Genomic DNA, 13244 nt, shown 5'->3' on the forward strand with positions numbered 1-13244 from the left:
GGCCAGAAATGAACATCTAGGAAGGATTTTGATTAATTAGACCAAAAGGAAATGAGAGAGATAATGAAAGTGAGATCTGGAGACTAGTTTGGGTTAGAGGACCTGTAAAATTACAGAAGTCATTTACTTTAAAATTTGCCTTTATTTCTCTGCAGTTTCTTGAATATAGCATTATCTTTCACTTAGGTGTCTCATGTATTATCAAAGGGTATTCTTTTTTTTATTCAAAATTGCTGGGTGAAGTCAAGATTTCAAAACTTACACACTAAATACCAAGAAATATAGAATAAGGATGAGTAAGTAAGATTTTCAGTTCCTGTTATACTCTCAATACATTTCCTTTTTTTTTTTTGTTTTACACATTCTGTTTTGTCCTTTTAAAAATTATATATCTGTATTCTAAAACGTGGGAGTTCCCATTGTGGCTCAGCGGTAATGAACCCAGCTAGTATCCATGAGGACATGGGTTTGATTCCTGGCCGCGCTTAGTGGGTTAAGGACCCAGGGTTGTTGTGAGCTGAGTTGTAGGCCACAGACAAGGCTTGAATCTGGTGTTGCTGTGGTTGTGTTGTAGGCCTGCGCCTACAGCTCTGATTTGACCCCTAGCCTGGGAACTTACATATGCTGTGGGTGTGGCTCTAAAAGAGCCACATATATATATGGTAAAACATACATTTTCATTTGATTATCTCTTTTGATTATGACATGTATGTAAAATGATATTTTCACCCCCAGTTTACAGATTGAAAAACAGAGGGTTGGAGAGGTTAAATGTCAAGGATATAGAAAAAGTAATCAATCAAGTTAGCTGCTGAAAGGATTATTGTTTCAAGAGGAGTTGGGAGGGATGTGAAGGAGGCTAGAAAATGAATCCTTTAACAAACATTGCCCCCTCATCAAAGATGAGCAAAAAAATCACCCCTGACCATTGGGAGTTTATTCTGGATAAGTGACACAGTGGTTTTCAAGGGCAAACACACATACACTCACACACATGTAATCCTGGTGTATAATTCAAGAAAACAAAATTCTAGGCAATCATTTCCACTTCCCTCAAGGATAGGAGCTGACAAACTTTTATTAACTTACGATTGCTTTATTTCTCTGACCTTGAGCTACTCAAGAGCCAGAATGACAAAAATTCATCTTTCCTGGGCTCAAAAGTTCCACTTGCCTTTGAGAGATTTCCTAATGCAATGATTATAATGAATACGAACTAAGTTGTTGACGACTTTCTCTAATTTTCAAGTCCATGCATCTAAAGCAGCCTGTGACCTTTAGTTTCAGTTTTACCATATGTCTCTCATAGTAAATTGACAGGTGAGGTAATTAAAAAAAATAATGTCTTTCTATGGCATTTACTTTTTCTATTGTTGCTCCCGCCACATTTGTGCTTTTGCAATTATCTGACTAAGTGCTCTTTGGGGGACTTAGAAATCTCAACAAAGACGCACGTCACTTAAGAACTGCCGTCCTAATTGCTTTAAGCAATCCTAGATTTTGAATCATCTGAATCAAGTCTCTATCAGCCTAAAGCTGGGTCACTTCGTACACTCATCCTGAGTATCCATTTTCTCCCCCCAGACAGTGAAAGCTGAATTATTAGGAGAGCACTGCCATGTGGTAGAGAAATTAACGCTGCCCTACCTCTCTCTCCTCCCCTAGAAATTTAAGAGTAGGAAAATCTGCCTCAGGAAATGACAGCTTAATCTTAAAATTTAGAGATGTCGCAACTTTTGTAGATAGAAAGGAAAAGAGTAATCTAAGAAAATCTGAGTTGTGTTTATTCAGTGGCGGCCAGTTGATTTATTTGACTCTGAAGAGGTACGTGTTTCTCTGTAAAATTTCTCTCATGCGCTTCCTTGTTGCTTCACAGCCCCATGTTTCCTGTTAAAGGGATATTGCAATATCCAAATAACACAAAAGGCATATTTTATGTTAAAAAGTCATAGTTGTCTTATTTTTTTCTCCCATGTCACCCCCTTTCCACCTTATTTATTTATTTATTTGGCTGTGCCTGTAACATACAGAAGTTCCTGGGCCAGAAATTGAACCTGTACCACAGCAGTGACACTTCTTAATCCTTAACCTGCTGAGCCACTGGGGAATGCCACCTTAATTTTTGTATGTGCCATTTTGCAGATCTTTTTCTTAGTTAAAACCTGTCCTTAAATCAGAGCAATCAAGAAGTTCACCAAGAATGTACTTGTCTGTTTTTACTTATAGAAATTCATGTATTGCCATTTTTTTGACCTGAGGATTTAAGACTAAACCTGATGATTGATTTCTGTCAAGTAGCTAAATGAAGAGCTCAAGTGATGTTAAACAGCCATGATCGTTTTAGAATCCGAAACTCATAAACAATTTTGCCATCCTTTCTAAATGACTCCAATTTTTAACACTAAGTAAGTAGCATCAGGTTGGAGTTCATTCCTCTCTAGGAATGGAGCTTGTATGCTCGTTAAATTTTCTTTTATCTGTTTTAGGTTTGGAATAATAATGTATTTTCTTCTGTCCTTAATGATGCCAAAAATATTTAAAATACTTCGCATAACTTGAAAAATGTCTACTGCAGGATGTAGTAGGGGATATTAGAGAGCAGAATAAATTGAGATTTTTAAAAAAATCATCAGAATAAATGGACCACAAGGCTGTTTTTATCTATATTAGTACTGAGTTGTCTTTTTATTACTATTATTATATTTTTTTAATGGCTGCACCATGGCTTCTAGAAGTTCCTGGGCCAGAGGTTGACTCCAAGCCACAGTTGTGACCTACGCCCCAGCTATGGCTACTCTGGATCCTTAACTGACTGCACTCAGCTGGGAACTGAAGCCACACCTCTGCAGTGACCTGAGCCATTGCAGTTGGATTCTTAACCCACTGTGCCACAGTGGGAGCTCTTATTATTTTTTGATTGAAGTGTAGTTGACTTACAATATTAGTTTTAGGAGTACAACATAGTAATTCAATTTTTTTAGATTATGCACTCTACAAAGTTACTGTAATAGTATTGGCTATATTCCCTGTGTGGTATGTTATATGCTTTTTACTTAATTATTTTATAAGTGAGAGTTTGTACTTCCAAATTCCCTTCACCTATTTTGCTCATCCCCCTACCCTCTCCCCTCTGGCAACCACTAGTGTGTTCTCTGTATCTGTGAGTCTGTTTCTGTTTTGCTATATTCGTTCTGTATAGTTTGCATTTACATGTGGACCGATGGTCTTTAATAAGGTGAAATTTGCAAATGATTAAAGGCATAGTGTTTATGGGTTTAAAAATTCCAAAATTGGACTAAAAGATTAGATAGGATATGTGTTGGGTTTTTTTTTTTTGTTTTTGGTCTTTTTTGCCTTAGTTTCTAGGGCCGCTGCCTCAGCATATGGAGGTTCCCAGGCTAGGGGTCTAATCGGAGCTATAGCCACCAGCCCACGCCAGAGCCACAAGCAACGCGCGGGATCCAAGCTGCGTCTGCAACCTACACCACAGCTCACGGCAACGCCAGATCCTTAGCCCACTGTGCAAGGCCAAGGATTGAACCTGCCACCACATGGTTCCTAGTCAGATTCGTTAACCACTGCACCACGACAGGAACTCCAGGATATGTGTTGTTTTTGATATCAAAGAAAAATCACAATGGGGCTTTCCTGAATTGCACTGTTTTCAGGATAAATGAAAATAATAATTTGATTACATCCTCCTATTTACATTAACTTCACTTGGATTAAGACATACATTTTTTTTCCCCCCTGAGTTCAGTGCTTATCTCTTGCTAGGGCTTTGCAAATCATCAGCTTCCCTACATAACTCCAGAACCCAAGTTCTAAATCTGTCAACGGTGTCTTCAGGGCATTTGCTCCTTCAATAAGAAAGTAATGGAAGCAGTTGGAACTTTCCCCTCTAATTCCTTTTTGCTTTATCTTTTTTCCACTGGTAGTCTATTCATATCCTGTGATCTAGTCTATGAGTTCTCTGTGTCAGCTTACCCTATGAGTTTCTTGTCACATGTTTGTTTTGAACCATCTGTACCTTTGGGCAAGTTTTAATGCCTGATGTAAGACAATGCTGGATCCAAGGATGATGTGTCTAGATACTTCTATGATTCTCTCTGAGATTCCTTTTTTTTTTCCCAAGTAAAAGTGTCAAATATTTGATTGTATGCTAGTGCTAAATGGAGTAGAGGGGTAGTAATAACTTACCTAGTAAAAGGTTCTTCATACCTCTCTCTAGTAGCTGTGTGTATGTGTACTCCTTGTCAAAAGGGAAGTGGGTCTTCCAGTGAGGGGTGGGGAGATTGTCTAAGAGGAAATGGACTCTGAGCCATGTCTTCTTCCAGGGATGATTTTTAAAAAACTTCTATTGAACTGTAGTTAATTTACAAGGTTTTGACCATTTCTGCTGTACAGCAAAGTGACCCAGTTGCACGGGTGCCACCAAACAGAACAGAAAGCTGTAGCAATAACCAGGGTCTTTGAAGCTCCCTGAACTGATAGGCATCAATTCTTTAATTGTTCCCTTATGGTGAGACAGTGGGGGGGGGGTTCCCAGAGGAGGGACAGAAACGTTCAAGAGGAGTCAGGGCAACAAAACAGTGCCAGCCTCAGAAGAGTGTTTTGGTACAGTAATAACTCATAGAGCCATACAGGTGTTGATGCTCTGCCTCCCCTGCCTTTGTCCACTGTCCACCTTTTTTTCAATATTTGGAAAAAATTCAGACTGAGAAATAGGATTGGTTCTTCACAGGAAGTAATATCCTCTAGTTCGAGTCTATACCCCCATCATCCTCCAAAGCATTTTTCTATTAAAATTTGTCTAAAATACCCTGGCTCTGACATGTCCATCTGTCTTCTTACTTCTTCACTAAATGCAATGTGTCTTGCTACTGTGATATATGCTTTAATATTCTGGGATTAACTAAAGGGACAGTTGTTTGCAAGGATCTTTATCATTTGGAATTGAAATATAAATAAGAATTAATTCCTTGATCAAATTGACAAAAGGACATATATGTATAAAGTATTATATATATGTGTGTATATATATATATACACACACACACACATACTTTATATGCTCCCCCTATCTATCTATATATGTAAATAGATAGATTATAGATAGGTAGATATATACCTGTGTGTGTGTGTGTGTGTGTGTGTGTCTGTGTGTGTCTGTGTGTGTATAGTAAAGGTATAGGGTCATGATGAGGATTTCTGAGATAAGGACACCATAGAATCTTGACTCTCCATAATTCTAATGAAATAAGCTTAAAAAAAACTAGCAAAACTATACATCTGTCAAAATTGGAAGGAAGTATGAGCATGTTAATTTTTCCATGGTTCAGAGCTGGAAATCGATAGATATAGTCAAGCTGATTTTTTTAAATTAAAGTATAGTTGATTTACAGTGTTTCTTCGATTTCTGTTGTACAGCAAAGTCATCCATTCCTACATATGTGTACATTTTTTTTATACTGTCCTCCATCAAGCTGATTTTTTTTTTTAATTTTTATTTTCCCACTGTACAGCAAGGGGGTCAGGTTATCCTTACATGTATACATTACAATTACAGTTTTTCCCCCACCCTTTCTTCTGTTGCAGATGAGTTTCTAGACATAGTTCTCAATGCTATTCAGCAGGATCTCCTTGTAAATCTATTCTAAATTGTGTCTGATAAGCCCAAGCTCCCATCCCTCCCACTCCCTCCCCCTCCCATCAGGCAACCACAAGTGATTTTTTTTAAAAAAGGAAAATGTCAGTAGATGGTGCAAAGTTATCCTCACAACCACTGGAAAGTGGAGAACAGATTGTAAACTTTAGCTTCTCAGATAAAAAGGAATTATCACGCATACACACATACACCACACACAAATGAACAAAATGTCTTGTATTTTCTATTTAACAAAGGATAGAAAACAAAGGAAACATATGCAACCAAAAACGTTGCAATTAAAGGTCAGAAAAGAATCAAACATCAAACATTATGGGCTATGTTTACTCATTAAAAAAATGGAAAAAAAAGAGACTCAAAAAGAGTCTTTTAAAAGAAAAATATAACTCAGTTTCTCTAAAAGTGACAAATCCCAATTAGATGATACATCTAAAACAAAACAAGTGAGGTATCTAAAACAGTTGTTTTCAAAGGAGGAGGAGTTAGGGGTTGATTTTGACCCTGCAGAGAACATTTGCCAAGATCTGAAGACATTTTTGATTGTCGTCACTGAAGATGGCTGTGCTCCTGGCAATTATTGGATAGAGGCCAGAGATGCTGCTAAATATCCTACAACACACAGCCCAAATCCCCAAACAAAATGTTACATCCTCCAGCATGTCAGTAGCTCTGATGTTAAGTGAAGTGACTGGAGTTCCTGTCATGGTGCAGCGGAAACTAATCCGACTAGAAACCATGAGGTTTTAGGTTCGATCCCTGACCTTGCTCAGTGGGTTGAGGATCCGGCATTGCTGTGAGCTGTGGTGTAGATTGCAGATGCGGCTCAGATCCCCGCGTTGCTGTGGCTCTAGCGTAGGCCAGCAGCAACAGCTCTGATTAGACCCTTAGCCTGGGAACCTCCATATGCCAAGGGTGCGGCCCTAAAAAGACGAAAGATTAAAAAAAAAAAGTGACAAATCTCTAGCAAGATAAAGGAAAAGGAAAAAAGAGAAAGGAGACACAAATAACCCATATCAGGGAAAAAAAAAATGAGGTGGCTAAGAAAAGCTAAAGTGTAAGTTCAGAAAAAACACATCAAGCAAATTATTTAAAATTGCTGGTAAGTTTAAGTCCAAAAGTATTAAAGCAAAGGGCCATACTTTGTGATACAAATCAACGTTGTATATACAATCAGCGTTGGAGAGAAGACTATCAACAGTCTTTATACCTTTAATAGTAGGATCTTAAAACAAAAAACAGCATATACTAAGAAAATGAGAGGAGAAATTAACAAGGCACTGGAGTAGAGAGATAATACGTGGGTATTTTCAACACCTATGGCACATCTCTGATACATGACATTAGAGTTGGCCATAATGAAAATGTAACCATTTTCTAAAAGAACATAGGGCAGTAAGACTATGTAAGTAGTTCAGTTTGTTTCATTTTCCCTTAAGAGCCGCCAGTGATTAAGTGCTGAATTTAAATAACTCCCTAAGTCCTTTGCTGTGTCAGCTATTTTTTGGCATTCAACCCTGCATTCTCCCCATTGATGGTCTTATTCAGTGTCATGACCTGTCACATCCATGAGGACGATTCAGACTATTTTTTTTCCCTGACTTCTCTTTTGAGCTGCCATCTACTTGGTAGACATTTCAACCTGTATGTCTTCAACCAAGATAGGCTGAGCTATTAAAAGAAAATCTTTACCTATTCGGCTTTTCTCTTTAAACTTCTCTCTTCTCACTCACCCATACTTAACCTTGCAGAGTTGTGTATGTTTCTTTTTCTTTTGTCTCCCTTGACTTATACTCAAGCAGTTGGTATGTTGCAATTATCCTGCCTCTTTAGTATCCATAAAATTTTCTTGTCTCCTCTCTCCAGGTTATCTTGACCTGGTTATTTATAAAAGTTTCTCTTCCATTTCCTCCTGATTATGTCCATTTCAGTTTCAATCCATTTATCCATCAGGAAGATTAATCATCCTGAAGGGCAACTTCTGAGCAGTTTCCAGTTTGTCTAAATCATAGTATTTGAGATCAGAGGAACGACAGAACAAATCTAGCCAAAAAGCTCATTTTACAGGTGAGGATAATGTGTTGAACCTATTTAATTATTGACAGAACTGGCACCGGAACTGCAGATCTTTTGCTTGTCATACTGTCATATTTCGTCTTTCTGTCTATACTCCTACTTGTGCCTACTGAGCTGTGTATGCAGCTAATGGTGAGTCGTGATGTGGAGGTATGGATGTGACCTTGACACATTGAGAGACGTGTTACTTCAAGGAAAAATACCAAGGTAACCAAAGAGAGAGGAGAGAGAAATAGAATGTTTTAAAATCTTTGGAGACCTTTAAAGGAAACATCGCTACTGCCAAAGAGAATTTGATTATGATTCTTAAATTATGTTATGAAACAATACGTTTCTTCTACTATTTCTTAATGAGTTATATGGATAAGGAATGAGAAGCTATTACTTTTATTTCTTCTTCAAATTGGTCTTTGGTTTATCTGCCATTTTGGTCTCTAAGAATTCCTTTACTAATATGCCTCTTGCGTATGTCATAAAATCTTCATTTAACTTTTTCACTTGTCAATTCTACATCATTAGTGGAATGAAAGTCAAAGAATTCTTGTAGATTAAAAAAAAAAATAAAAGGTTATCTGTCGACCACTTGAGAGAAGCAATATTATCATTACCATTATAGGTGATGTGGCATTTGAATGTTCTCTCTTACAGGCCATTTTGTACTCGTAACTTATAAATTAACTTCATAGATGAGAGATAGGGTGCTTCTTCCAGAAAGGGACATGAATTTCATAGAGAAAGAAAGAAAATGAATATACGCTTTACGTTTCTATTAGTAACTGCAGAACAAGAGCTAGACTTTCAGGTACACTGAAAATAGGGGTAATGTCCATTCGGATAAATAGAAAGTCATGGATGCAGATATTGGAACCAGCTATAAAATGAGAATATTTTCAAGTTTGGCTATATAAAACTTTCTCATTAAGATCACATCAGGTGCATAGAAACTCGTATTTGACCATTTAAGAATATTTTTTGAAGATAAGTCTGTGAAGTAACTCTTATCTTCCAAACTCTTGTTTACATAAATGAAGTGTAAACAATGAAGTCATTTACATATGATTCAACCTAAAGAGAACTTTAATCTCAAATATCAAGACAGAAGGTTTGTTCCTATTTGTTTTTTAAGTAACGTTAGCAAATACATTCGTCCCTTGGTGTCCTGGTGTGTTGATTCCAGGACCCCGACAGATACAAAGTCCCTTATGTAAAGTGGTGTTTAGGGTACAGTTTGCCTCCCGAATCTGCAGATTGTGCATTCTCAGATAAGGAGGGCTGACTGTATTTGTTGCATTTGCTTTCTAGGTCTGTATCTTCTTTTCGTGCAGAACCTTTTCAATTTTTGTTACACGTGAGCAAATTAGATAGTAAAAAACAGCCAATCAAACTGTTTGGTAGGCTTTGTAGACTCTGAGCAACTGTTAGTGAAATTGTTAATAATTTTTAATTTTCAAATACATTGATGATCCAAACAAAGATGATTAAAAGACTGAAACCATTTTTTTTCTTTTTTTTTTTTAGTGTTCTGACCAGAATCCTGTAACATGCAAACTCATGGGTAGATTTTTATCAATGTTGTTTGAATATTTTAACTTTAAAAATTCATTAAGTCACTTTTACTCCCTGTATTTGGGAGGCGGGCTGTAAACGTGTATGTGTGTCTGTTCTGAATCACTCAGGTAATTATCATAGTCTCAGTATATACCCCAAGAATACATTACATGCAAAATATATTTTAATTTCTCATCAGTGTTTTTTGTTTTTGGTTTATTTTAGGGCTGCACCTGCGGCATATGGAAGTTCCCAGGCTGTGGTTTGAATTGGAGCTGCAGCTGCTGGCCTGGACTGTAGCCACAGCAATGCCAGATCTTTAACCCACTGAGTGGGGCCAGGGATTGAGCCTGTCCCTGTGGATACTAGTCAGGTTCGTTATTGCTGAGCCACAGTGGGAACTCCTCTCATTAGCGTTTTAAAGTTTTTAGAAAACATATTTCTCAAAAGTCATATGTAGCATTTTCATTATATGAAGTATTTCTAGCAATACAACTCAAACATTCCATAAAAATGACTTTGGCACTTACGGTGACTCTGCAGAAAAGTCAAGGGTATAAAAGTAGAAATAAGGCAGCTTTTGATGGATTTTTATATAACATGTAGTAAAACAAAAGGGGAAAACTTAGGTCTAGATAGCATCTTATCTCTCAGGCCCATTCCTACTGATAACCACTGCTTCCTTCTAAAGTTAATTAAATAATAAACACACACCTGCAGAATATTCGTGTGTTTAAAAATTTCATTAAAAGTGGAATATACCTTCCTGTTTGGCCAATTCCTTAATGAATATATTTGCATTTAATAATAGCAGCCCACCTTTAGAGCTTTCCTGCTCATTTTCTCTGCCTTTATCCTAAGCAGCCAGATTTCCAAGGTTAAGTCCAAAGGCTTTAGGAAATGTCATGGCTTTGCCCTTGTTATAAACCCCCCCCCCCAAAAAAAAAATTGAAACAAAACAAAAACCTCAAACATCTTTTCTTGTAGTTTACTGCAGTGTCATTCCAAGCATAGGAAACTTTATCATCCTGAACAGAAAACTAAAAAAATTTTGTAACATTTTGGAAGACTTTATTTTATATATATATGTGTGTGTGTGTGTGTATATATATATATATATATATATATATATTTTCTCCCCTTTGACCAACACATTTTTAGCCCAGTTCATGAAAAATAACATTGAAACTTTTATTTTCGTTACAACCTCAAATTATAAGTTTATATCTTAAGACTTATCTTTTATAAAGGGTTATGTCAGAACAGACTCCACTATTTTGTATGAAAAAAGTATGCTTATTCTTTGGAAAAAATTGCATGTGGTTATTAAGAAAATACATAGACATGTGTAAATCATTATTTTTTTGAATTATACTCTTGACTCTATTTCTTGCTTACCAAGGTCGTACCTATAGAATTGTTGATGAAATCACTATTACCAAATTTAAGGAATATGATTATGAAATCATTGCTTATGAAAGTTACTTGCATGTTCTCTTCTGCTCGTGAAGCTCTGTAAGCCAGCAACTTCCAGTTGTGTCTAGTTCTGCCAAGGTATCATGAAATAAGATAGGTTAAATAACTCCTCTAGAACAGTGACCTCTCTGCAGAATGATTTCATGATATATTGAATAGTGTTAAGAATATTCTTTGGCTCTTTCATAAAAGATAGAATAAATAGTTGTTCTGATTATCCATTGATGAAAACAAAAATACCCCCTACTCCCAATTTAGTGGCTTTCAACAACAATGGTCAATTTATTATTTCTGATGGTTCTTGCTTGGGGTTTTTCATGCAGTTTACATGCAGGTGGTAGCTAGGGCTACTGGCATCTCAAAAGCTTCCTCACTCAGATGTCTGGTAGTTAATGTTGGCTGTCAGCTTCAACTGGGGCTGTCCAGCAAAATACCTACTCATAGCCTCTTCATGTAGTCTGGGCTTCCTTACAGCATGGAGGCCAGGTTCTAGGAGCAACCATCCCAAGTGGTGGAAGTTGCATAGCGTCAAATCCTTCAAGGCCACCAGCATACTCAAATTCAAGGAGAAAGAATAGACTGCATTTATCAAGGGGAGGGTATCAACATCTCATCGTAAGAAAAGTGTGGGAGGTGGAAAATTCTGTCATGTCCATCTTAGAAAACATAATCTGCAGTCAATGATCATTGTACGTTAGTGCTGATATTATGTTTATTTCTTAAATTATCCTACAGAGGATCTTAGATATCTGCTGTCTAATTAATGTTTTATTGAACAAGCAATACATTTCCCCATATTCTACTTCAGGGGTTGCCAGACAGTGACAGAATCCTCCTTTGGCCCCCAAAAATGTTTCTAAAACTTTTTTGTAACCTGAGATACAAGTCAAGGAAAGAAAAATATATCAAATATGTACTTTTTTTATTTTATTTTCCCACTGTACAGCAAGGGGATCAAGTTATCCTTACATGTATACATTACATTTACATTTTTCCCCACCCTTTGTTCTGTTGTAACATGAGTATCTAGGACAAAGTTCTCAATGCTACTCAGCAGGATCTCCTTGTAAATCTATTCTAAGTTGTGTCTGATAAGCCCAAGCTCCCGATCCTTCCCACTCTGTCCCCCTCCCATCAGGCAGCCACAAGTCTTTTCTCCAAGTCCATGATTTTCTTTTCTGAGGAGATGTTCATTTGTGCTGGATATTAGATTCCAGATATAAGTGATATCATATGGTATTTGTCTTTGTCTTTCTGGCTCATTTCACTCAGTATGAGATTCTCTAGTTCCATCCATGTTGCTGCAAATGGCATGATGTCATTCTTTTTTATGGCTGAGTAGTATTCCATTGTGTATTATATATACCACATCTTCCGAATCCAATCATCTGTCGATGGACATTTGGGTTGTTTCCATGTCCTGGCTATTGTGAATAGTGCTGCAATCCCTGACACCTATGGTCAATTAATCTTTGACAAGGGAGGCAAGAACATAAAATGGGAAAAAGAAAGTCTATTCAGCAAGCATTGCTGGGAAACCTGGACAGCAACATGCAAAGCAATGAAACTAGAAAACACCCTCACACCATGCACAAAAATAAACTCCAGATGGCTGAAAGACTTAAATATACGACAGGACACCATCAAACTCCTAGAAGAAAACATAGGCAAAACACTCTCTGACATCAACATCATGAATATTTTCTCAGGTCAGTCTCCCAAAGCAATAGAAATTAGAGCAAAAATAAACCCATGGGACCTCATCAAACTGAAAAGCTTTTGCACAGCAAAGGAAACCCAAAAGAAACCAAAAAGACAACTTACAGAATGGGAGAAAATAGTTTCAAATGATGCAACTGACAAGGGCTTAATCTCTAGAATATATAAACAACTTATACAACCCAACAGCAAAAAAGCCAATCAATCAATGGAAAAATGGGCAAAAGACCTGAATAGACTGTTCTCCAAGGAAGATATACAGATGGCCAGCAAACACATGAGAAAATGCTCAACATCGCTGATTATGAGAGAAATGCAAATCAAAACAACCATGAGATACCACCTTACACCAGTCAGAATGGCCATCATTAATAAATCCACAAATAACAAGTGCTGGAGGGGCTGTGGAGAAAAGGGAACCCTCCTGCACTGTTGGTGGGAATGTAAACTGGTACAGCCACTGTGGAGAACAGTTTGGAGATACCTTAGAAATTTATACATAGAACTTCCATATGACCCTGCAATCCCACTCTTGGGCATCTATCCAGACAAAACTCTACTCAAAGAAGTATTTTTGTCTTTCTGTTCTAGATCAGGTGTTGGCAAATATTCTCTTAAAGAGCCCCAGAGTAAATATTTTGGGCTTTATCAGCCAAGAGGCAAAATCAAGGATGTTATGTAGTACTTAGAAACCATTTTAAAATATACATAATATTCTTAGCTCATGGTCTGTACAAAAACAGCTTTTTCTCCTAGAGTT

At 37.1% G+C, this 13244-nt stretch overlaps 1 long non-coding RNA gene across 1 annotated transcript in view; it reads left to right on the plus strand.

Annotated features, from left to right (window-relative positions):
* The window catches only part of LOC100512907 (uncharacterized), a 1315914-nt gene that overhangs the window by 518451 nt on the left and 784219 nt on the right, over nt 1-13244 (plus strand).

The sequence above is a fragment of the Sus scrofa genome, chromosome 7 (assembly GCF_054392235.1).
Source record: "Sus scrofa isolate SSC_HxYL_T2T_F1_AM1 chromosome 7, Sscrofa_HxYL_maternal_Yorkshire_Landrace_v2.0, whole genome shotgun sequence".
Lineage (NCBI taxonomy): Eukaryota > Metazoa > Chordata > Mammalia > Artiodactyla > Suidae > Sus > Sus scrofa.